This window comes from Rhinopithecus roxellana, chromosome 7, assembly GCF_007565055.1.
Source record: "Rhinopithecus roxellana isolate Shanxi Qingling chromosome 7, ASM756505v1, whole genome shotgun sequence".
In the NCBI taxonomy this organism is placed as follows: Eukaryota; Metazoa; Chordata; class Mammalia; order Primates; family Cercopithecidae; genus Rhinopithecus; species Rhinopithecus roxellana.
In genome coordinates, this window is record NC_044555.1 from 118392288 (window position 1) to 118418845 (window position 26558).

At 40.3% G+C, this 26558-nt stretch overlaps 1 protein-coding gene and 1 pseudogene across 6 annotated transcripts in view; one reads left to right on the top strand and one right to left on the bottom strand.

Annotated features, from left to right (window-relative positions):
• STAG2 (stromal antigen 2) overlaps window positions 1–26558 on the top strand; it is a 145940-nt gene that overhangs the window by 5534 nt on the left and 113848 nt on the right. The gene's annotated exons all lie outside the window — the stretch shown is intronic.
• On the bottom strand, window positions 8421–8939 carry LOC115898659 (annotated as a pseudogene). Its single transcript, XR_004058319.1, has one exon. The product of XR_004058319.1 is annotated as a transcription factor BTF3 pseudogene (transcript).

The window sequence follows — 26558 nt, forward strand, 5'->3', positions numbered from 1 at the left end:
GTTGGAGAGTAAGGAAGGAACTTTAAAGACATAGGCTATTTTAAAAGTGTTTGGCTGGGTGTCTTGGCTCACGCCTGTAATCCTAGCACTTTGGGAGGCTGAGGCAGGCGGATCACGAGATCAGGAGTTCAAGACCAGTCTGGCTAACATGGTGAAACCCCCATCTCTACTAAAAATACAAAAATTAGCTGGGCGTGGTTGTGCGTGTCTGTAGTCCTAGCTACTTGGGAGGCTGAGGCAGAGGTTGCAGTGAGCTGAGATCGCGCCGCTGCGTTCTAGCCTGGGTGACAGAGCGAGACTCAGTCTACAAAATAAAAAAGTTCTTTATATTCTTCTGCATTGGCTATATGTTCAGGACTTTAGTTCGTGGTTCAATACTGTCCCTGTGTAATAATTCTTTATGTTTCTGTGTATCATAAATGATGGTTATCCTGTGTTCTGATCGGCAAAGATACGTGAGAAAGGAAAATTATCAGTTTGATTTTTCAGTCTCTTGAGTTGCCTGCTTTACGTTTAATTTACCCAAATTTTATATTTCTTCATTGTAAGTGGTGTTGCTTGGTGGAGTCTAATTTTTGTGTATGTGCCTTTTAAAAATCTACACATCTTCAGCAGCTGTGGTAATCTGCTATCTGAATTGTGTTTTTAATGTATGCTTGGTATAGATCTTTGATACTTACCAGTAGACACCAAGGAGTCTTTACATATGGTTATTGTAGTAAGTCAAGAAGAGATTTATTTATTTATTGAGACGAGTTTTGTTCTTGTTGCCCAGGCTGGAGTGCAGTGGCGTGATCTTGGGCTCCCTGCAACCTTTGCCTCTCGTGTTCAAGTGATTCTCCTGCCTCAGCCTCCCAGTAGCTGGGATTACAGGCGCCCGCTACCACGCCCAGCTAATTTTTTGTGTTTTTAGTAGAGACATGGTTTCACCATGTTGGCCAGGGTGGTCTCAAACTCCTGACCTCAGGTAATCCACCCACCACAGCCTCCCAAAGTGCTGGAATTACAGGCAGAGCTACTGTGCCTGGCCAAGAAGAGATTATTGAAATTGTTTTACATTCCTCCTGCTGAAGAAAGAGGATGAATAATGTCAATGGTGTATTCTTTTCTTTTTTCGAGACTGAGTTTGGCTTTTGTCACCCAGGCTGGAGTGCAAGGGCACGATCTCAGCTCACTGCAACCTCTGCCTCCTGGGTTCAAGCGATTCTCCTGCCTCAGCCTCCCGAGTAGCTGGGATTACAGGCATGCGCCACCACACCCGTCTAATTTTGTATTTTTAGTAGAGATGGGGTTTCTCCGTGTTGGTCAGGCTAGTCTCGAACTCCCGACCTCAGGTGATCTGCCCGCCTCAGCCTCCCAAGGTGCTGGGATTACAGACGTGAGCCACTGTGCCCAGCCGGTCTATTCTTTTTTATTACAGTCATGCATTGCTTAACGGCGGGCATACCTTCTGAGAAATGCATCTTTAGGTGATTTTGGTTTGTGAGCATCATACAGTGTACTTACACACACCTAGATGGAATAGCCTACTACACACCTATGCCATATGGTATTGCCTGTTGCTCCTAGGCTACAATCCTGTACAGCATGTTGCTGTACTGAATATCGTAGGCGGTTATAACACAGTGGTAAGTGTTTGTGTTTGAAAACAAAAAAGATACAATAAAAATACGGTAGAAAAGAAAAATTAATACATCTCTATAGGGCAGCTCCCTTATAATCTTATGGGACTACTGTCTTTTTTTTTTTTTTTTTTTTTTTGAGACGAAATCTCCCTCTGTCGCTCAGGCTGGGGTGGAGTAGCGAGATCTTGGCTCACCGCAACCTCTGCCTCCTGAGTTCAAGCGATTCTCCTGCCTCAGCCTCCCGATTAGCTTGGGATTACAGGTGCGTGCCACCACACCCAGCTAATTTTTGTATTTTTAGTAGAGACGGGTTTTCACCATGTTGGTCAGGCTGGTCTCAAACTCCTGACCTCGTGATCTGCCTGCCTTGGCCTCCCCAAGTGCTGGGATTACAGGCATGAGCCACCATGCCCGGCTGGGACCACTGTCTTATATGCAGTCTGTTGTGGGCTAAAATGTCATTATATGGCACATGACTGTATTTTAATTGGGAAATACATTAGTAGGCTTGATGAGACAAACTAGGGAGATTTCAGTAAGCTCTGTCTAACTTAAGGGACAATTCAAAGATAAAATTCCTTTATAAGAAATAAGTTGGCTGGGCATGGTGACTCACCCTCTGAATCCCAGCATTTTGGGAGGCCAAGGTGGGAAGATCTGTTGAGCCCAGGAGTTTGAGACCAGCCTGGGCAACATAGGGAGACCCCGTCTCTACAAAAAAATTTAAAAATTAGTTGGGTGTGGTTGTGCAACCTGTGGCCCCAGTTACTGGGGAGGCTGAGGTGGGTGGATCACTTGAACCCCAGGAGGTTGAGGCTGCAGTGAGCCATGATCATGCCTTTGCACTTCATCCTGGGCAACAGAGTAAGGCCTTATCTCAAAAAGTTTAAATTCTGTTGTACATTGTTCAAGGAGGGGGAAAAGCAAGTCCTATTTACGTTTTTGCAAGAATAACTTTTGAAACCTGAAGCATTCTAAGAAACTTAGTTTAACTGCTATTTAAGTTCCTACTGAATACCAGTAACCTTGTTTTAATCTTCTGTTTAATCTTCTCAACCACTTTGCAAGATAGGCGGTCCTCATCATTTTACACATGGGGAAGTTGACGCTCTTAGAGAGTAAATGCCTTGTCGCAAGTCACAGGATGATAATTGACGGCTTTGGATTCACACTCTGATTAGCCTGGCCTCAAAACTTTTGTGCTTTTTTGTTAAAACTCAGTTGTTTCCCTTACCGGGTTTAGGTCTTGGGCTATCTGTCATCAGAGACCGTGCATTCTTATTTTAATTTTACAAAATCAAGACTCTTTTTCATGTATAGTGCAAGGTAAATACAGATTTTTACCCGGAGTCAGATGAATTGCTGCCTGAGGTCTATATTGTCTTCTAATAGTAATAGAAGTAGTTGAAGTAAATCTAAGCATTGATTTTGTTTGCTTATGCTTATTAAAGTTTTTGGAATAATGAATTATATTCTTGAATTTTTTGGGGGGAAATCATATGAGACATGAAATGATTTCATAGATATTTTTTCTTTTATGTCCTTTATGCTCTATTTAAAATGGAGATTGTGTCTGAGAAATGTTCCCCAGTCCTTCAGCTTGTTTTATTGAGTGGTTAGATTTGAAGTAAAACGTTCAGGCTAATTCAGCACTCTGGTTCTTTAGGGGGATTTTTTGTTATCTAATTGTACCTTAAAAATTCTTTTTTATTCTATTAATGTCTCCTGTTTGCTTATACTTCCTATTTTAGTTCATCTTTCACTATTAAGTTTTCTTGTTGTTACTGTTATCAGGTGATAAATAGTTAATATCAGGGCCCCAAGTTACTAGGTTCATTAGTGATTGGTATCTTAGTCTTAGTTTTCTTTTTCCTTTCTGTTTTTTTTCCCCCCTAGACGGAGTGTCGCTCTTGTTGCCCAGGCTGTGGTGCAGTTGCACGATGGGCTCACTGCAACCTCCACCTCCCAGGTTCAAGCGATTCCCTCGCCTCAGCCTCCCAAGTAGCAGGGACTACAGGCGTGTGCCACCACACCCGGCTAATTTTTTGTGTTTTTGGTAGAGATGGGATTTCCCCATGTTGGCCAGACTGGTCTGAAACTCCCAACCTCAGGTGATCCACCCATCTCCACCTCCTAAAGTGCTAGGATTCCAGCCGTGAGCCACTGCGCCCAGTCTTCTTGTTTTTTTTTCTTTTTCTTTTTTTTTTTTTTAATTGTAACTGAAGTTTTTTTTATCTGAAGGAATTCTGGATGTTGGACTTCTGACCTAAGATAAATTTGTGGAGACAAGGAAAGCCAAATACATCTATTTGTGCTTTTCATTGCCATGAGTCAAATTTATATATTTATATTGATCATTCCTTTAAGCTTTAACATGTAGGAAATACTTTTTTCTCAGGTGATGAACAGCAAGCAGTCTTAGACTCTTTGTTCATTGAGGAGTCTTTTCATCCATATTTCCCCCTTTGTATTCCAAGAAAATCAAGAACTGGTGTTCCATGACAGAATTACTCCCCAAGGCATCCATCATATATTATAAATTAGTTTCTCCCCTGCACATCTAGAAAGATATTAGTTAGGTATCATTCTTGGGAGACTTCAGGAAATAGTCACTCAAGTCATTTTCTGAGTTCTGTAGTCAAGTCATTTTCTGAGTTCTGTAGTTAAACATGAGGAACACTGGTTGAGAAAGGCTGCTAGATATTAAGGGACTTGGTTTGGCACTAAATAAAGTTTTACTTTTCACTGTCACTTTCCTGTTAGTAACTCTAATATGGCCTCTATTACAATTTGTGATACAATGTGAATGCTGTTGATACTGCTATTGCTGTGGGATAAATTGGTTAGTGTTGATTTCAAGCAGTTAGTGCTGCTTAGTTTTTTGGAAGAATTTAATGTGTGCATCATTTTATTTATAAGAAGGAATATTGTGGGAGCACTGTTCATTATACAGTTCAAAATCTTCTATAAAAAGTCACTGACAGTGACTAACATTAACAAGAACTAATACTAACTGAACTCTTACCATATGCCAGATATTCTTAAAACATGCTTTGTGTGTATTAGCTTACTTTATCTTCATAACTCTATGAGGTTGGGTGACCATATTATTTGTTGTTCAATCTAGGATACTTTTGAGCCTGAAAGGGATTGCTTCTTGGCCTTTTGGCTAAGATCAAGTGAAGAGTGAGTGAAAGGGGGCACTCACCGAATGGCATGCTGAGATAATAGCAGAAACTAGGACTGTTTGAGAGAAAGGATGTATGATGACCCTAATTAATACCTTCTTTTTCAGAAGAAACTGAAGCATAGAGAGACCAAATAACTTGCCCACTTAGTAAGCAGTAAGAAGGGATTTAAAACCTCTGTAGAGGCTGGGCACGGTGGCTCATGCCTGTAATACCAGCACTTTGGGAGGCCGAGGCAGGTGGAGCACCTGAGTCAGGAGTTCAAGACCAGCCTAGCCAACATGGTGAAACCCCATCTCTACCAAAAACATAAAAATTAGCCAGGTGTGGTGGCGTGTGCTTGTAATCCCAGCTTCTTGGGAGGCTGAGGCAGGAGAACCCCCTGAACCTGGGGGTGGAGGTTACAGTGAGCTGAGATCGCGTCACTGCACTGCAGCCTGGGTGACAGAGCAAGACTGTCTCTAAAATAAAATAAAATAAAATAAAATAAAATAAAATAAAATAGGACCTGTAGGGATTTCCGTGGGAATGAAAGTGATTTAAATTATTTTAAATTGCCATATTCTGGGAGTTTGTTTACTTTTACCCTTTTGGGGGAGTTTTTATTGGTACATGGTCAATAGTAAAAAGACAAGATAGTGTTTTTTTTAAAATCCAGGAGAATTTCCAGTTGAATTTTTTTCAAGTGGCTGTTAGACTGAGGTGATTATATTGTCTTAATGTTGAAAAGCAACTTTCCTGAGGGCCACCTAAGTTAAAACAAAACTCTAAGATAAGCAATACGTGTTATTCAGGTTCCCTTTACCATTTTCTTAGGAAGAAATGTGGATTGTAGAAATTTTTTCTGAGAAGACAGTAGAAAGAAGATGAATCCTTTTGTGACTAGGGAGAAGTGTTACTAGAAAAGAAAGAAAAAGATCCAGTTTAGAGACTTTTGAAGGTAAACTGATTCTGTAGCATAGTTTGAGAGTTAAGTCTTATAGAGATTGATATGTCATTTCATAAAATAAATATTCCTCTTTTATTGAGATTTTTAAAGCTATTTTATGTTTCTGGCCTGTTTATGCTTGTGCTGTCACCTCAAAAAATATTACTGAAGGTGAATTCAAATGTGGAGAAGTTATTTTGGCACAATTGTGGAAACAACTGTATTGTAAACTAAGATCTTTTTTTTTTCTTTTCCTTTGAGTGGGAGTGAATGGTAGTATCTGATCTTAAGGGCACTTCCAGTTTTGTTTTCATACTTGGCTATTTTAATAGTTCATTGAGTAATTTGTGTTTTTTTTTTCCCTCTAGCTGGTTGACGTTTGGAAGTTTTGTTGGTGTCACTATCATTAAATAGGTCCGTTTAATTTTTAAGGTCTTTTATTTAGTTAATTGAAACCATTATGAGACAAGATATAGCTTGAAGGGGGACTGCATTTCTGACCATATGAAGGAATTTGTGGCCTGTGTAGTGACTATGGGAGACAAAAGGTTATTTTGGGGAGATTTGATTTATTATATAAGATTAATGGGCCGGGCTAGGTGGTTCATGCCTGTATTCCCAGCATTTTGGGAGGCTGAGGCTGGTGGATCACTTGAGCTCAGGAGTTCGAGACCAGCTTGGGCAACATGGTAAAACGCCCCCTCTACCAAAAATACAAAAAAAAAAAAAGAACCCGATCAGCCTGGTGCGGTGGCGCTCACCTGTGGTCTCAGCTACTCAGGATGCAGAAGTGGGAGGATCACTTGAGCCTGGGAGGCGGAGGTTGCAGTGAGCCGAGATCGTAACATTGTACTCCAGCCTGGGTGATAGAGTGAGACCCCCACTCAAAAAATAAAAAACAGTAGTAAAATAAAATTAAAGAAATACAGTTGGATTTTAAATACTATATTGGTGGTTTTTAAGCTGGGGTCCATGGGTGGGATGGAGATTTGTGAACCCTCTCAAATTATGTTCAAACTGTATACATGCATTTCATAAGTTTCTCTAGGGCTCATTGTTAAAATCAGCTGGTATTTAAAGTACTTATGGGGGACCGGGTGCGGTGGCTCATCGTGCCTATAATCCCAGCACTTTGGGAGGCTGAGGCAGGCAGAGCATGAGGTCAGGAGATCGAGACCATCCTGGCCAACATGGTGAAACCCCGTCTCTACTAAAATACAAAAAACGAGCCTAGCATGGTGGCGCGCACGTGTTGTCCCAGCTACTCGGGTGGCTGAGGCAGGGGAATTGCTTGAACCGGGGAGGCTGAGATTGCAGTGAGCCGAGATTGCGCCACAGCGCTCCAGCCTGGCAACAGAGCAAGACTCCGTTTCAAAAAAAAAAAAAAAAGAAAAGAAAAGAAAAAAATAGGCCGGGAGTGGTGGCTCACACCTGTAATCCCAGCACTTTGGGAGGCTGAGGTGGGCAGATCACCTGAGGTCGGGAATTCAAGACTAGCCTGAGCAACATGGAGAAACCTCGTCTCTACTAAAAATACAAAATTAGTTTGGCATGGTGGCGCATGCCTGTAGTTCCAGCTATTCGGGAGGCTGAGGCAGGAGAATTGCTTGAACCTGGAAGGTGGAGGTTGCAGTGAGTTGAGATCGCGCCATTGCACTCTAGCCTGGGCGACAAGAGTGAAACTCCGTCTCAAAAAAAAGAAAAAAAGTACCTATGAAAGATGGGCTATACAGTGGTAAACTAGATTACACAGTCTCTGCCCTTAGGGAATATAGTCAGTTGGACTTTGTCACTACGGAAGTGTTAAAAAATACCTATTGAAATACTGTGTATTGGGTTTACTCTACATTAAAGAATATTGGGCTAAAACCAGCCATCAATGCAGTTTTGACATTGTGTTCCTAATTTGAGATTAGTGACAAATACTGAAAAATTAGGGCTTCACTGAAAAACTTTAGGGGAAAAATAACAACTGAGAAAACATACAAAACAACTGAGGGCTTTAACGTAGCCTTGGAATGCTTCAGTCTTTGGCGGTTGGTTGTTAATAAACTAAGTTAAAAGAGCCCATGATCTTTTTTTTTTTTTTTTTTTTTTTTTTTGAGACAGAGCCTTACTCTGTTGGCCAAGCTGGAGTGTAGTGGTGCAATCTTGGCTCACTGAAACCTCTACCTCCCGAGTTCAAGTGATTCTCCTGCCTCAGCCTCCCAAGTAGCTGCGGTTACAGGCACCCGCCACCACACCTGGCTAATTTTTGTATTTTTAGTAGAGAAAGGGTTTCACTGTGTTGGCCAGGCTTGTGTTGACCTCCTGAGCTCAAGTGATAACGCCCGTCTTGGCCTCCCAAAGTGCTGTGATTACGGGCGTGAGCTACTGCGCCCGGCCCCATGATCATCTTATATATGCAGTTACTGTTACCCAAAGGTTGATACCTTCTTCTTTTTTTTTTTTTAACTAGGCAAAGAACTTTATTAACCTTTGTTTCACACTTGATTCCCAGGCTTCTTCGGCTTAATTAGCTGCAAAGAATGAATTGTGTATAAGCAAAAACTGAAAAGAGCTGCAGTGTCCAAGGGGCTTGGGCTTAAAAATATTAGAGATCTAGATTTTATCAGTTCCATAAACAAAAATTTCTTAAGAAGCAGTCATAATATAAAATAGCAGCTCCCAGTGACTTCTTCAAGTTTTATCTTCAGAAATTGACTCAATTCGGTTTGCCTCATTCTTGGAAGCCTCATCAAAATTCTCCACAAGATCTGGAACTTCATCATCATCATCCTCTCCAGTAGCAAGTGGTGCTTTTCCATCCACAGATTGTTTGGGCAGAGCTTCGGTCAGTCTCCTTAAACTAGTCAGACTATCTGCACCAAGCTGGTTTAAGATGCTGGGTAGCATTTCTGTCAGCTGCTTCGTCTCAGCATGGCCTGTAATGGTGAAAGTGTTCGCTGCCAGAGATGCCTGAACTTTAGGGTTGTTAAAGTGGATCACTGTTCCTTGGTTTGTAAACATATTCACCTCTTCAATACCAGAGATATTGTTTACCCCTAACTTCTTTAAGGAGAACTGAAGTTTTTTATCATCTGCTGTGGCTGTTCTATGAACCACCTCCTTCTTTCTGCGAGCAGTTCTTTCCCACCAATGCGCACTTGTGCCTGCAGTTTGGCGAGTTTTTTCCTGGTTCATGATTGTTTCTTTCATCTTGTCGGAGCGAATAAGGGGCCGCGCAGGGGACTAGGGTTGGTGCTTAGGGGGTCTTGGGTGGACCAGCTGAGATTAGGCGCACACACGGGGATGCAAGATGGCAGCTCTTTTTTTTTTTTTTTTTTTGAGACGGAGTCTCGCTCTGTCGCCCAGGCTGGAGTGCAGTGGCCGGATCTCAGCTCACTGCAAGCTCCGCCTCCCGGGTTTACGCCGTTCTCCTGCCTCAGCCTCCCGAGTAGCTGGGACTACAGGCGCCCGCCATCTCGCCCGGCTAGTTTTTTTGTATTTTTTAGTAGAGACGGGGTTTCACCGTGTAGACCAGGATGGTCTCGATCTCCTGACCTCGTGAGCCGCCCGTCTCGGCCTCCCAAAGTGCTGGGATTACAGGCTTGAGCCACCGCGCCCGGCCTCTTTTTTTTTTTTTGAGATGGAGTCTCGCTCTGTTGCCCAGACTGGAGTGCAGTGGCGTGATCTTGGCTCACTGCAACCTCTGCCTCCTGGGTTCAGGCAATTCTCTTGCCTCAGCCTCCTGAGTAGCTGGGATTACAGGTGCGTGCCACCACGCCGGGCTAATTTTTGTATTTTTTGTACAGACAGGGTTTCACCATGTTGGTCAGGCTGGTCTTGAACTCCTGACTTCGTGATCCACCCGCCCTTGGCCTCCCATAGTGCTGGGATTACAGGCATGAGCCACCGCACCTGGCCTAGTAGTTGATTTTCATTTCATTCACTCGCCCACACACCCATCATATAAAATGATTGAGGTGGCCGGGCGCGGTGGCTCAAGCCTGTAATCCCAGCACTTTGGGAGGCCGAGACGGGCGGATCACGAGGTCAGCAGATCGAGACCATCCTGGCTAACACGGTGAAACCCCGTCTCTACTAAAAAATACAAAAAAACTAGCCGGGCGAGGTGGCGGGCGCCTGTAGTCCCAGCTACTCGGGAGGCTGAGGCAGGAGAATGGCGTAAACCCGGGAGGCAGAGCTTGCAGTGAGCTGAGATCCGGCCACTGCACTCTAGCCTGGGCCGCAGACCGAGACTCCATCTCAAAAAAAAAAAAAAAAAAGATTGAGGTTTGGTATACTTGAAGTACTTCCATTTCAGGATTGGGAAATGCGATAATCTTTTTCCTTAGCATATTTAGAATATGCTTGGCCTCCCAAAGTGCTGAGATTACAGGCATGAGCCACTGCGCCGTGCCATATATGTACTTTCTGAGTTTTGATTAAGTATCAGTGCATAAAGTGCTACTATTCATTGAGGAATATTCAGTAGTTATATTCATATTGGGGTATTCTAAATATATGCTTCCTTTTTCTCCTTTCAAAAGCAAGGAGAATTTTTGCACTCACCAGTGTGTCTACTGCCTTGTACCTAACTTGCAAACTTTATGGTGGCTAAATATTATTACAAAGAACGTGTTTAATATCTTCTTACAAAACTAGAGGCATTTTTTTGTGGTCTAAAGAAATAGTATTAAAAATAGGAACATGAACCTTTGAGAATTTCCCTTCTACACTATTATAAAGAAGAAGATAAAATGTAGGAAATATTATTAGCAAAACCATAATATTTTTCCTTTGGGATATGTCCCTCCCTGTTTCCACCACTCATTCAGGCCAAAAGACATTCCTCAGACTTTACTCCTGGCAGGAGAATTGAGGAAGTGGTGGTAGTCATGGCTGGCAGGGAAACAGGAGCATGAAGGTATGTTTTTGAAAAGCAAACTTGTCAATGACAAATGGATTTTTCCAGTTTTGAGTATATGTACTTTTTTTTGAGCCGGAGTTTTGCTCTTGTTGCCCAGGCTGGACTGCAGCCTCTGCCTCCTGGGTTCAAGCAATTCTCCTGCCTCAGCCTCCCGAGTAGCTGGGATTACAGGCATGTGCTACCATGTCCAGCTAATTTTGTACTTTTAGTAGAGACGGGGTTTCTCCATATTGGTCAGGCTGGTCTCGAACTCCCAACCTCAGGTGATCCGCCCACCTTGGCCTCCCAAAGTGCTGAGATTACAGGCATGAGCCACTGTGCCGTGCCATATATGTACTTTCTGAGTTTTGATTAAATATCAGTGCATAAAGTGCTACTATTCATTGAGGAATATTCAGTAGTTATATTCATATTGGGGTATTCTAAATATGCTTGAAAAATTTCAGAGGGATCATTTGGACAATATGGGATTTTATTAGAAAAGTTCCTATAGTAGGATATTCTGTTCCTAATCCTTTTAAGTTAGACTGAAGCAGTTTTCTAAGTTACTACAGAAAAATAGGTTTCTGCCGGGAGCAGTGGCTCACACCTATAATTCCAACACTTTGGGAGGCAGAGGCAGGAGCCCAGGAGTTCCAGACCAGCCTGGGCAACATAGCAAGACCCTGTCTCTACCAAAAATTCAAAAATTAGCCAGGCGTGGCAGTGTACATCTGTAGTCTCAGCAACTTAGGAGGCTGAGATGGGAGGATTACTTGAGCCCAGGAGGTTGAGGCTGCAGTGAGCCAAGGTTGTGCCACTGCACTCCAGCCTGGGTGACAGTGACTCTTTCTCTTAAAAAAAAAAAAAAGATGAAATTAAATTAAAAAAAAGAAAGATTTCTAACTTGAGGCAATTATGTGTGCATGTATGTATATACAGTGTTTGAATGTACAATATTGGCAAATATCCAGATTTATCACTTATAACAAGATTAAACTTTTCAGTCTAGGAACTGTTTTCATCTGATTTTGAATCCTTGTTTCATTGTAGTGTATATTATACAGGTTCTCAAATGGTAATTGAATTGAAACCTTCGATTTTTTTTAAAGAAATGTAACCCTGCATTATAATTGCATTATTGGTATTCATATTTAAAAGCTGATGTTGGAAGAAAAATAGTTTCCCATAGTTGGTTTTGCATTAATGATAACGTTTGTATTGACAGGATACCACTTACAGCATTTTCTTACTATATGACAAGTTGTACTAGGTTCCCTAACATTTAATTTTTTGTTTCTTACAACAACCCTGTTGAGGTCATTTACTGAGGTTCCGAATTGTTAAGAGACTTGCCCAAGATCACTCAGCTAATAAGTGACCAAGCTTACTTTTTGAATCCAGTTCTGCCTAATTCTAGAACACTTCTTTACATGGTGATACACTGCCTCCCAGTGGGATGATTTATAGATTTCATAGTGATACTTTCCTTGGGGAAAGAGAATAAAAAGGATACAAGAACTCTAAATGGAAAAGACAGAGGAGGAAGTTAAACTTCTCATAGTGATCAGGAACCTTTTGGGGGATTAAGTAGGAGAAAAGCTTATTTTCAACTGAGAGCTGATGGATGTTTAAAGTTGCATGTGATATGTTTCATGTTTTATAATAAACATCAACTAGCAACTAGAAAAGGCTTAGCGGCAGGGATATGATAAAGTTTCTTACACTGTACTGATGATAAAGTTTCTTATACTGTACTGCTGTAATCTTGAGTAAAGTGGTATCTGAATTAATTTTAAGGAATTAACCTTTTTAGAAAATAAACTTTGAAACAAAATGTTAATCTAAAGCATTGCCATAGTAAAGAACAATAATTCTAATAAGAATAATCTGTTCAGGTAAACTGGTCTAGGTCAGGCAGCATTATGATTCCAGTTTGTGTTTTGGTTTTCATATTCCAGCCTCCCTTTTCTGCTGCTTTTTGTTTTTTTCCTCCAGTATCTTTACAGTTTCTATAGTTCTTCATAAAAAGTAGAAATGTTTTGATGGTGATTTCCTTATTTTACTTTTATGCTATTACTGCTAACAGTAGACAGCCTTATTTGTGAGGCACTGAAATAGAAGTGATTTCAAAAATTAATCCATTTTATGACTCAGAAACATTTCCTTTTAAAATAATGAAAAAAATAGAAAAATTAATGCATTTAAATTTCCCTACAAGCCTGTGAGGTGTTGGTGCTATTATTATTTTCTGTTTGTGTGTGAGGAAATGGAGGCATAGTGAGCCTAAACTTTTTCTAAGCACATACATACTTAGGAAACTTAGGAAGTGTTGGAGCCTTAATGTGAACCCAGGCAATCTGGTTCCTAAGTTTTTTTTTTTTTTTTTTTTTTTTTTTTTTTTTTTTTTTTGAGATAAGGTCTCATTCTGTTGCCCAGACTGGAGTGTAAGTGGCACGATCACGGCTCACTACAGCCTTGACTTTCTGGGCCCAAGTAATACTCTTACCTCAGCCTCCTGAGTAACTGGAACTACAAGTGCATTCCACCAAGCCCAGCTTATTTTCATGTTTTTTGCAGAGATGGGGGTCTCACCATATTGCTTAGGCTGGTTTTGAACTCGTGGGCCCAAGCGACCCGGCCGCTTTGGCTTCCCAAGTGTTGGGATTACAGGCGTGAGCCACCGTGCCTGGCCACTACTGAGTTATTTTTTATTTTTTTTTTACTTTAAGTTCAGAGGTACATGTGCAGGTTTGTTAACGTAGGTAAACCTGTGGTTTGCTGCACAGATCATCCCATCACCTAGGTATTAAGCCCAGCTTCCATTAGCTATTCTTCCTGATGCTCTCCCCCTCCCCCACAGCCCCAGTGTGTGTTGTTTCCCCCCATATGTCCATGTGTTCTCTTCATTCAGCTCCCACTTACAAGTGAGAACATGTGGTGTTTGGTTTTCTGTTCCTGAGTTCTTAATGCTACACTACCATACTGCTGATCAGTGGACAATAATGTGAGTGGTTTCTTCATCTTGGCAGTGTACTTTTAAGTCCTCTATTTAATTGTGGAGTATGTTTGTGCATCCTTATAGGAATTTTAGGGGATAGCAGAGGATTGGGCAAATCTCTGAGCCTCAAGTTTTCCCAGCTGTAAGTAATCCCATTTGCCTTATAGGTTATTTACAGAGACCGTATAATAATACAGGTTGAGCATCCCAAATCCAAAATCCTCCAAAATCTGAAACCTTTTAAGCATCCACATGATGCTCCAAAGAAATATTCATTGGAACATTGTGGATATGTGATGCTCAACTGCTAAGTATAATACAAATAATCCCAAATCCAAACAATATTAATATTTGGATTTTGGAATATTTATATTTGAAACACTTTTGGTCCCAAGCATTTTGGATAAGGGATACTCGACCTTTACTTTTTCTGGGATTTTTCTGTGTGCCAGACAATAGGCTGAGGAGGGTTTTGCTGGCACGATAGGCCCCCCAGATAGCTCAGTAATTCCATTTATTGAGTACATTGCATGTGTCAGATACTTGAGGTAATATACTACCTTAGTTATTATATGATAGGGGATATTATACCCGTTTTATGGATGAGAAAACAACCTAAAGAAATTCAGTAATTTGCTCAAATAGGTTTTTACTTTGTGGCCTTTGTACTTGCTGATCCCTCTGCCTGACTGGGTTACTCATTTCTCCAGGATATTTTGCTCAAGTATTACCCTTTCAGTGGAACATTCTTTGGCCATTACATATAAAATAATATCCCTTGCTTTTCCAGCCCTCCTTTTTCAGTTTATTTTGCTTAATATTACCATCAAACATACATTTACATGAGTTGTCTCTTTCCCCAATCTAGAATGTTAAGTGAGAGGAAGGATATTTGTCAGCTGCCTTTACATTGCTTTAACTCCAGCACCTAGAACAGTGCTTGGAGTATAGTATTTAATATTTGTTGAGCTAATGCTTATGTGGCATCCAGAGATAGATATACTGGACTTACTTGCAAGCTGATCCTGAAGTAAACTAATTTCATATTTAACAACCAAAATGGGCATTCCTTAGAAGGGAAATGCTGTGGCAGGTGTTTGGGCCTGTTTTGGTTGGGGATTGGGAGGCAATCGAGTCTCCTGTAGTTTTTAGAGGCCTATTCTTATGAATTGCCTTGAGTTCCAGGAGGAGTATATGCCTTCAGCTCAGCTTCTGTGTTCTGCAGAGCCTTTTATCTGTTAGTACAGGTCTCTTAAAGCTGCTGCTTCTTACTTAACTTGCAACCCCTCATTTTGCCTAAAGATTCTTTGAGTGACCATTTATAGTGTATCTGTGATGATCACAGCATGGAGCTTGATGTGAAGCAGAGGGTTAGCTTTGAGCAGGGGGATCCTAGCTTTGCCATTTATAATTTTGTAGGAGATAACATACATATGTACATTTCTAGGTACATAAATATGTGTGTATATTTTTAAAATGTGTTGTACTGAAACTTTCAATAATTATGTTTTGGTTAATACTTAATATTTTGATAGCACATAGTTTTTCTGACGTCTTGGAATGCGTACCCTTTTCTTTGTTTCTGCTTCTCAAAACATTTCTTGCAATAATGTATGTAGTTGGAACATAGTAGTAATAATATTTTCTATACTCTTGCATCCAAATGCAAGCTGATTTTGGAGAGAAAGAGACATTGGATTTTAGATACTTCAACCTTAAGTTGATATTATGTAACTGTGGTTCAGCAGAGATAAGAGCAGGAGATTTTTTTGGGATCATTATGCATAGTGTACATTGGCTTTTGGTGAGGGTGATTAGAAATAAAGAGCCAAAGGGTCAGAGGTGAAAACATCATGCTTAACTTGGCAGGAGGAAGAAGTAGGATCACTGATAAGAGTGGTCAAAGAGGTAGGAGAAAATTTAGGATAATATAGCATACAATCCATAAGCATCTCAAATTTGAAAAGAATCCAGATGGCATGTTCTCCCATCTGGGAGATGCTTTTAAATTGTATACAGTATAAAAACTGTTCTTCCAATTATGTCAAGTTAAAATTATCTTTAAAGCTGATATAATCAACAATTATCCTTATGTAGATTGTTTTCTTTGTCACATCTCATGGAAATTGCGTTCTTCTCCCACACTGGGTCCCAGGTTACAAATAATAGGTTTAAGCTGGGAAGTGGTCAGGGACAGGAAGGGAAGGCATATTTGGCTTTATTGAATTCTACAAAGTCAAATAAAATTGTATTGGAATTATTTTACGTGCGATATTGGTGTTAGTGTGGCTGATTAAAGAATTGATTGTACTTAAATATGCAAATAGTATTAGGATAAAGCAATACTGCAATTTGATGTCCTCTTCAGAATAGCTCTGAAAAATATGATTGGAATTTCTGGAGTCTATTTTGAAAGGGAAAACTTTTTTCTTTTTTCCTTCTGTACTTCATGTGAAATAAGTGTGTAGGCAACTACTTTTGTTTCTTTAAGTTTTGTGTAAAAGCTAACTTGGGTAGGAATAATGCTGGAGATGAGTGTCTTATAAAAATCACTTCATTTTTCTGCTTCTTGAGATAATATTTTACAGAGAAATTATTATCAATATGAAAAACCACTCATAATTCTACTTTCCTCATTCCAGAAGGTTTTTTTTTTCTAATTTTGGTAAAATATATATAAAAATTGCCATTGTAACCATTTTAAGTATACAGTTCAGTGGCTTTGAGAACATTTACATTGTTGTGCAACCATTGTCATCATTCATATCCAGAACTTTTTTTACCATCTTATAATAAAACTGTACCCATTAAACAATAGGGCCTTGTTCCTCCCTCCCTCCCTCGCTGCCTTCCACCTCCCAGCCCCTGGTAATCACTGTTCTACTTTCTTTGTATTTGACTATTCTAGGTATTTAGTATAAGTGGAATGATACAATATTTGTTCTTTGTGGCTGTTTCGTTTAGCATGTGTTCTAGGTGATACATGTTGTAACGTTTATCAGAATTCATTCCTTTTTAAAAGTGAATAACATTCCATTGTATATATATACCATATTTTGCTTATCTGCTCATCAGTTGACAGATACTTGGGTTACTTATACCTTTTGGCTATTATAGCCATTATTCAAGCATGAATAATGGTGACAGGAACATTGGTGTACAAATATATCTGTTCAAGTCACTGCAGTGGATTCTTTTGTGTATATACCCAGAAGTGGAATTGCTCCACAAATTTTGAGTACCTAGTATATGGCAGACACTGTGCTAAGCACTGGGGATGTAGTAGTGAAAAAGAGGGGCCTGGTTCTTGCCCTGGTTCTTGCCACCGTGCCTGGCCCGAATTTACTTTTGAATATAATGTGAGGCAGGGCTATACAGACTTTTGTCTTTTTTTTTGCCATATCATAAACCAAAACCAACTACTTTCCTTGTACATTTGTCTGTTTCTTTATCCTCATTTTTAGGTAGCAGTACTTCTACAAGTAGCTTTTTCTTTTTCCCTAATTGTGTCAGTTTTTCCCCAACTGTGTGTTGCAGTTAAGTGTGTTAAATGTTACAAAAGGGTTAAGCACAGAGTGCCATGTGTATGTTTCATATAATTGTGATACTATATATATTAAGCCAAAAGAGAATATAAAACATCAAATACTTTTCCCCATTCCAATATAATCCCCTGCAGCACCTCACTACCCCTGGCTGCTTACCACATGGAAATGTCTTCTGCTGCTTTTCTTCACATTTAAAAATGCAGTGCCGCTGGGTGAGGTGGCTCACGCCTGTAATCCCAGCACTTTGGGAGACCAAGGTGGGTGGATTGCTTGAGGCTAGGAGTTCCAGAAGAGACTGGGTAACATAGCAAGACCCTGTCTACTGAAGGAAAAAAAAAAAAAAAAAAAAAAAGCCATAATGGCATGCACCGGTAGTCCTAGCTACTCGAGAAGCTGAGGCTGGAGGATCACTTGCTCCCAGGAGTTTGAGGCTGCAGTGAGCCATGGCCACACTACTGCACTACAACTTGGGTGACAGAGTGAGACCCTGTCTTTAAAAAAAAAATGCATCCAGAATTTACTTTTTTTTGTTTGTTTTTTTGAGATGGAGTTTTGCTCTGTCACCCAGGCTGGAGTGCAGTGGTACGATCTTGGCTCACTGCAACTTTCCCACCACTGCAACCTCCGCCTCCTGGGTTCAAGTGATTCTTGTGTCTTGGCCTTCTGAGTAGCTGGGATTACAGTGCCACCACGCCTGGCCAATTTTTGTATTTTTAGTAGAGATGGGGTTTCACCATATTGGCCAGGCTGGTCTCGAACTCCTGATCCCAAGTGATCCTCCCGGCTTGACCTCCCAAAATGTTGGGATTATAGGCATGAGCCACCGTGCCCGGCCCGAATTTACTTTTTTTTTTTTTTTTTGAGACGGAGTCTTGCTCTGTCGCCCAGGCTGGAGTGCAGTGGCCGGATTTCAGCTCACTGCAAGCTCTGCCCCCCGGGTTTACGCCATTCTCCTGCCTCAGCCTCCCAAGTAGCTGGGACTACAGGCGCCCGCCACCTCGCCCGGCTAGTTTTTTGTATTTTTTAGTAGAGACGGGGTTTCACCGTATTAGCCAGGATGGTCTCGATCTGCTGACCTCGTGATCCGCCCGTCTCGGCCTCCCAAAGTGCTGGGATTACAGGCTTGAGCCACCGCGCCCGGCCCCGAATTTACTTTTGAATATGATGTGAGGCAGGGCTATACAGACTTTTGTCTTTTTTTTTTTTTTTTTTTTTTGCTGTATCATAAACCAAAACCAACTACTTTCCTTGTACATTTGTCTGTTTCTTTATCCTCATTTTTAGGTAGCAATACTTCTATAAGTAGCTTTATCTTTTTCCCTAATTGTGTCCAGCAGTTGGAATCACGCCGTCAATCAGCATGAACATTTTTAAAGCTCTTGGTAACTGAAGTTATATTGTTTTCTAATAGGGTTGTACTGATTTTACAGTGCCACCAGTGCTGTGATACATGGTAACCACATTATCCTTGCTTCCGAGATGTTATTTTAAACAGTCCGTGCAGTTCTTCAGATTTCTTTAATTTGCGTTTCTCTGATTACTAGCTGAAATTAATATTTCCCCTTGTTTTTCAGCAAGGTATTGTGAATGTGACCAACAAACTTAAGTTTAACCTGAAAGGGCCTTATAATTATGAGTATACAGTAGTTTTTTAGTAAATTACTAGCACTTTTTTTTTTTTTTTTTAGTATTAAGTATATGTATCTAATTCTTTTAAATTGAGTTTGTGTATTTTGTAATGTCTGTTCACCTTATTTGTGGTTCTCCTAGTTCATTTCAATTTACTGCTTAGGAAACCTGAAGTAATCTATCCATCCTCTTGTTTGGCCTAGTAGTGCTAAGTTGCATTCAGTGGATAGCCAATTCGTGGATGAGCTGAGTTCAAGTGTTTTGTAAATAGAGTATGAGAGAATCAGTGGGAAGAGCCCAGATGTTTTTTTTTTTTCTTACTGTAGTGTAATCTTTTTAGCAGTGAAGCCTATAGTGAAATGAGATTTTTATTAGTAGCTTAGCCTGCTTCTCGATAGTAATGGTTATTTATAGTCATGAGCCGGATGGATAAAGTAAAATTGGCTGTTTGACATCATTCTTTTGAAAAATAATTACATAATTGTCTTTATTGTTATGCCAGGTGGTAGTAGTCTACATAAACTACTTCCGGGTAGGAAGTCCGTAGTATTCTCCTTTTGGGGATTTGTCAGTACCAAGGCATTGCAGAACCTATGGAAAAAGATATCCTTTATGATATCTGAGAATGTTCTGGACTAGCTAACTTTAGAGTGGTTAAAGAGACACTAACAACTTAGTGGTGAAAAGTTTTCCAGGTGTAGAAAGAGGAGTTGGGGCAAATGAAAACATTCTATACAGCAGTTAATTTTTTTTCCCTCTAACCTGTGTCAGAAAAAGAATAATTTTCTTCTCTTTTTTTTTGAGGCGGAGTTTCGCTCTTGTTGCCCAGGCTGGAGTACAATGGCGCCATCTTGGCTCACTGCAACCTCTGCTTCCCAGGGTCAAGCAGTTTGCCTGCCTTAGCCTTCCTGAGTAGCTGGGATTACAGGCATGAGCCACCATGGCCGGCTAATTTTGTATTTTTAGTAGAAACGGAGTTTCTCTATGTTGATCAGGCTGGTCCTGAACTCCCGACCGCAGGTGATCCGTCTGCCTCGGCCTCCCAAAGTACTGGGATTACAGGCATGAGCCACTGTGCCTGGCCAAAAAAATAATTTTTAAACATCCTTTATAGATTGACTTATTTAGGAAGATAGAATGTATTATTTATAGTTTTGCTGAAAATGATCATGCACGTTACATTACATTTAAATGTAGTGAATGGAGAGCGCTGTTCCCCTTTCAGCATAGTCATCTTGTGTTATTTTCATGTTAACATTTACCAGTGCTTGGTATTTTCTTATTTTTCTTCCCTCTCAATAGACTTTAAGCTCTATGGGGGCAAAAACTTCTCTCTTCAATGTTGTAAAGGTGGTGTCTCTAATAGTGCCTGATATTTACCAGGGTCTCAAGAAATATTTGTTGAATGATTTAATTTAGTGCTTTATCTGGATACCGATTAAAATGTTTTATTTAATTTTAATTTTCTTTTTTGAGACGAGGTCTCACTCTGTCACCCAGGCTGGAGTGATCTCAACTCACTGCAGCTTCTGCCTCCCCGGGCTCAAGTGATCCTCCCACCTCAGCTTCCGGAGTAGCTGGGCCCACAGGCACGTGCCATCCCACCTGGTTAATTTTTTGTATTTTTGGTAAAGACAGGGCTTCACCATGTTGCTCAGGCTGGTCTCGAACTCCTGAGCTCAAGCAATCTATCTGCCCTCCTTGGCCTCCCAAAGTATTGTGATTACAGGCAAGAGCCACCGTGCCCAACTTCTGATTAAAATATTTATAAATAAATTTAGTCCTAGTTGTGAATATAACTACATTTCTGAACTTATCAGTCAGATTTTTAAAAATGAGTCTATGAAGCAGGAAAAAGTTTTGAGACCTGAGAGCCTTGTCAGTATTACTATAGAATGTAAGAAATTGGAGCTAAGATTAAAAAATACAGTCTGAAGCTCATTACTTTTTTTTTTTTTTTCTGTATTTAACTATGTCTGAACTCATTATTAGCCTGTTTTCTTCTGATGAGTTATCTTCACAGGTTAAGACAACCTTTTATTCCTTTTTTTTTTTTTTTTTTTTTTTTTTGAAGCAAGGTCTCGCTTTTTCATCCAGGCTGGAGTACAGGGGCGTGATCACAGCTCATTGTAGTCTTGGCCTCCTGTGCCCAAGGGATCCTCCTGCCTTAGCCTCCTGAGTAGCTGGTACTACAGATGTCTGCCACCACCCCTGGCTAATATTTTTTTATTTTCTGTAGAGATGGTGTCTCACTTTGTTCCCCTGGCTGGTCATTATGTGCTTTAATCAAATGTAATAGTAGCAATGATTCCATGATAGTTTTAGTTTACATAGCACTTTCACTCTGTCTTCATCATAATAATGATCCTTTAGGGAGGGAGGTCTTGTGGTATTTTTTATTTTTAGACAGGGTTTTGCTGTTGCCCAGACTGGAATATAGTAGCAAGACCATAGCTCACTGCAACCTCAAACTCCTGGACTCCAGTAATCCACCCTCTTCGGCCTCCTGAGTAGCTGGGATTACAGGCACGCTCCACCACACCAGGCTACTTTTTTAATTATTATTATTATTTTCAGTAGATACGAGGTCTTGCTATGTTTCCTAGGCTGGTCTCGAACTCCTGGGCTTAAGCCATCCTCCCTGCTCCACAGCCAGCCTCTTGTGGTATTCATGCTACTTTACAAACAAGGAATTAGCATTTCAGAGGAGCTAAGAAACTTGGCCCAGGGTTATACAATTAGAATTAGTAATATGAACACTAGGACAGAGTTACACAATTAGAATTAGTAATATGAACACTAGGACATATATCCTGTGTTCTCTGGTTCTAGTTCTGTGTTTTTTAGAACCATAGAATTTTAGAGCAGGAAGAAACCTTGAAGGGTAGTACTCTAACTTCATATATATATATATATATATATATATATATATATATATATATAGTGAATATTTACAAATATATATGATGTTAATAATATCTATAATTAATTAACATTATAAAGCTGATATGGTAGAGTCAGGATTCCAACCCAGGTCTCTTTCTTAGATCAGTCCTGTGATCTTTCTAACCTTCCATGTGTTTGATTCTGGAGATGTGTATGCTACCTGATGAAATATCTGATAACAAAGGTATTTGAGTTTCTTTTTTTTTTTTTTTTTTGAGACGGAGTCTCGCTCTGTCGCCCAGGCTGGAGTGCAGTGGCCGGATCTCAGCTCACTGCAAGCTCCGCCTCCTGGGTTCACGCCCTTCTCCTGCCTCAGCCTCCTGAGTAGCTGGGACTACAGGCGCCCGCCACCACGCCCGGCTGGTTTTTTGTATTTTTTAGTAGAGACAGGGTTTCCCTGTGTTAGCCAGGATGGTCTCGATCTCCTGACCTCGTGATCTGCCCGTCTCAGCCTCCCAAAGTGCTGGGATTACAGGCTTGAGCCGCCACGCCCGGCCTAGAGTTTCTTAATAGTTTTCTGTCACAAGTTTGTACTTGTAATGGTGAATAGCTTCCAAAAACTTTGAATTTATTTTCAGGCAGCTTGGGATAGTAGAAAGAACTTATGCTTTAGAGACAAGTAGATTTAAGAGCACCTATGACACCTTTCTTTATTGACTATGTGACCCTGTTGTTTCCTCATCTGTAAAATGGGCAGAATGTCATCTACCTTGAACTAAACATAGTGTATTATGTTAAGTGTCTGACATAGAATGTGCTTGATAATGTTACCATTGTTTTAGAATATGTTACAGAGATGAAATGTACTTCATTACAGTATAGAAAGGGACAGCTAAGATGAAAACAAATTTTGGAAAGCATTTGACCAAAGGTTTTATATCTGCATTCATACAGATTGATATGAATAACTGTTATGATTTTAAATGTTAGTGAACCTTTTTTTTTTAAAGAATATCTTTTTTGAAACAGGGCCTGCGCAGGTTTCTCTCAAACTTCTGGACTCAAGCAGTCCTCTCACCTCAGCCTTCTGAGTAGCTGGGACTGGAGGTGTGTGCCACCATGCCCAGCTACTTAAAAAAAATTTAAAAAAGGCCGGGCGCGGTGGCTCAAGCCTGTAATCCCAGCACTTTGGGAGGCCGAGACGGGCGGATCACGAGGTCAGGAGATCGAGACCATCCTGGCGAACACGGTGAAACCCTGTCTCTACTAAAAAATACAAAAAACTAGCCGGGCGAGGTGGCTGGCGCCTGTAGTCCCAGCTACTCAGGAGGCTGAGGCAGGAGAATGGCGTAAACCCGGGAGGCGGAGCTTGCAGTGAGCTGAGATCCGGCCACTGCACTCTAGCCCAGGCGACAGAGCGAAACTCCGTCTCAAAAAAAAAAATAAAAAAAAAAAAAAAAAAAATTTTTTTTTTTTTTTTTTTTTTTTTTTTACAGGCGTGCACCACTGTGCCTAGCTAATTTTTGTGTTTTTAGTAGAGACTTTTAGTAGAGACAGGTTTCACCATGTTGGTCAGGCTGATCTCGAACTCCTGATCTCGTGATCTACCCACCTCGGCCTCCCAAAGTGCTGGGATTACAGGCGTGAGCTACTGTGGTGTCGCCAGGCTGGAGTGTAATGGAGTGATCTCGGTTCACTGCAGCCACCACCTTCCAGGGTCAGCCATTCTCCTGCCTCAGCCTCCCGAGTAGCTGGGACTACAGGTATGCACCACCATGCCCAGCTAATTTTGTATTTTTAGTAGAGACGGGGTTTTGCCTTGTTGGCCAGGCTGGTCTCAAACTCCTGACCTCAGGTGATCTGCCTGCCTCGGCCTTCCAAAGTGCTGAGATTACAGGCATGAGCCACTGCGCCTGGCCTTTACATTTTTTTGTGGTGATGATATTTCCCTGTTTCCCAGGCTAGACATCTGTCATTTTAAATTCTTGATAACTTTGCAAGGAATAGGTGCAAATCTCTGCATTTTACAAATAGAAAAAATTGTAGAGATGCATCCTGTCTTTAATCAAGAGCACTAAAATAAATCTACTTGGGTCTAATATAGAGAAAATAAGGGATAATTCAACATAAAATCTGTACATAGGAAGCATTGTTAGTTATTACAATGAAGTGTTGGGGTTAGTCTTAATGTCTAATAATAAGTAGATTATCACGTCTGGTGGAATCTCATAAAACTATTAGAAGTTTGTATGATGAATATTACAGAAGTGCCTAGAAATGCATATGGAGACGAAAAGTTATGCGCAGTTGTATCCATTTTGTGGTTATGGTTTTGAAAAATCTACAGAGTCATACAGGCATATACATGTGGACAAAGGCTGGGAAGGAAAATGAAAATAGGTGATTTATCAGGGTATTAGAATGCTATGTGATTGTTCTGATTATTTTTAAAGATAATTTTGTGTAATAAAGAGGGCGAAAACCAAGATGATATATTTCCCGTATAGTGTGCACTGAAGAGCATTGGCATTAAAACATTCAGGGGTTCCACTTAGATGATATGGCTTATAGTATATTGTATCTTATACTTTGGGGGAATTTTAATAGTCTCGACTACTGGCTTTTAATTTTTTATTAGTAAACTTTTAGCATACTATCATTCAACCCATTGCATTTTACCATGGAACTTCACTATTATTATTTTCTTCTTGTTCTTGAGAATTATGGCCACAATAAGTAGACTTGTATATTATGTAAGTAAATCTTAATGGACTTTTTTTTTTTTTTTGAGAATTTTCAACTTGGTGTCATTAAAGAAGCATTTTTAAGCCCGAAATATATGTTCCATTGCAGTATTATGAGGGAAATCATCCATTATAATCTTCTATGCCCATTGCTTTTTGTGTAGCTTGTCTTGTCAATCAGCAAAGCAAATACTTTACTGCTCTCTGCCTTCCAAATTACTTCATATATTTTATGGTTGATATACTTTATGGTATGTGTGTTCTTTTCTGTTTCATTGCTTCCGTAAAAAAGACTGGTTGAGGTGTTAGTTTGATTTCTTCTCTTTTTCCATTCATCTGTGAGTACTACTGCAAGACACAGTGCACCATTGATTCTTGCATTCCTCATTTACATTCTGATTTTAAAAGAAGCTTGTTAAAAAGAATTTGCCTGGGTAAATGGTACTATAGTCTTGGTGGTTTGAAAACTTACAGAATGCTTTTTCAGTTGTTTCATTCCAGTTAAGCATATTGTTAAACTGATGAGGTTCATTCTCTCTGTGTGTCTCTGTCTGTTTCTGTGTGTCTTGCCTGTCTCTCCCACCACCTTCTCCCCGCAGCCCCCATCATTTTGTTTTAAACTAATCTTCAGGGAGTATGTCCGCAGTGAAACTATTGAGAGTTCCCTGTACTGTAATTCCTTGGAATGTTTGCCTTTCTTGAGTTGTTGTGTATTTTACAGAAGTAGTTAGTATCCGGTAGGCTTAATGAGTTTTGTAGCATGGTCTTCATATCTTCAAAGAGTTTTTGAATGTTTAGAGTATACTACTTCAAAAGAAGGAATAATTTTATTAATAATTTTATAAAAATAATGATCCCTGCCCATGGCAAAAATTTAGTACAAAAGGGGTGTAAAGCAAAAGATTTCATTTCTTCCATTCCAAGTTTTTAGAGGTAACCACTGCTGATAGTTTTTTGTATCCTAGAAATGTCCTAATCATAAACGAATTGAATTATATTTATATGTATTGCATTGTAACTTGCTCTTTTCACTTAATTATATTACCCTATATTTTACAAAAATAGCAGCATATTTTAAAGTAGCATATACTTTGCATTTATAAATCTAATCATCCCCATGGCTTTTAGAAATGCAAAAATTTTATTAAAATATCATATGTATAAGTAAGTGACTTAGTGTTTTTTCTTCCAGAAAAAGTGGTATTGTATAATTCTTTCTTTTTTTTTTTTTCTTGCTCTGTTGCCCAGGCTGGAGTGCAGTGGCTCCATCTCGGCTCACTGCAACCTCCGCCTCCCGTATTCAAGCAGTTCTTTGCCTCAGCCCCCCGAGTAGCTGGGATTACAGGTGCCCGCCACCATGCCTAGGTAATTTTTGTATTTTTAGTGGAGACAGGGTTTCACCATCTTGGCCAGGCTGGTCTTGAACTCCTGACCTTGTGATCCACCCGCCTCAGCCTCCCAAAATGCTGGGATTACAGGCGTGAGCCACCACGCCTGGCAATTATTTCTTTATACTACGTTAGCCTAAACATTTTTTAGGCTAAGGTAGTAGCATTTGTTACTTTGTTGTGTTGGGGATGTGATTTAAGGCATACTTTATGTTAAAAGTGTTACTGGTAGAGGGTCTTGACTGCAAGTTGTCCAGGTTCTTGGCATTTTGAACAAAGAATTGGACAAAATGCACATCAAAGCAAAGAAAGAATGAAGCAAGGAAAGCAGAGATTTATTGAAGATGAAAGTACACTCCACAGAGTAGGAGCGGCTGGAGCAGCGGCTCAGGAGCCCTGGTTACAGGATCTTCTGGAGTCCAAATATCCTCTAGAGGGTTTCCATTGGCCACGTGGTGTACACCCCATGAAAATGAAGTAGTGGCCTGTGATCGGTCTGATTGGTTGTGGAAAGCAAGCAATCAGGGGCTGAAGTGAAGTTACAAAGTTACACTCCTATGCAAGCTTTGTAACTATACAAAATTACACTCCTAAGAAAGGTACTTTCAGTTTTCCCTCTGCCACACAGAGGTACTTAGGTATGGAGAGTTACTTAGGTGTGGAGAGTTGGGGTTTTCCCATTGATTTAGTTCTAGGAAGTCAGGGTGAATAGGTCTTATTCCACCTGCCT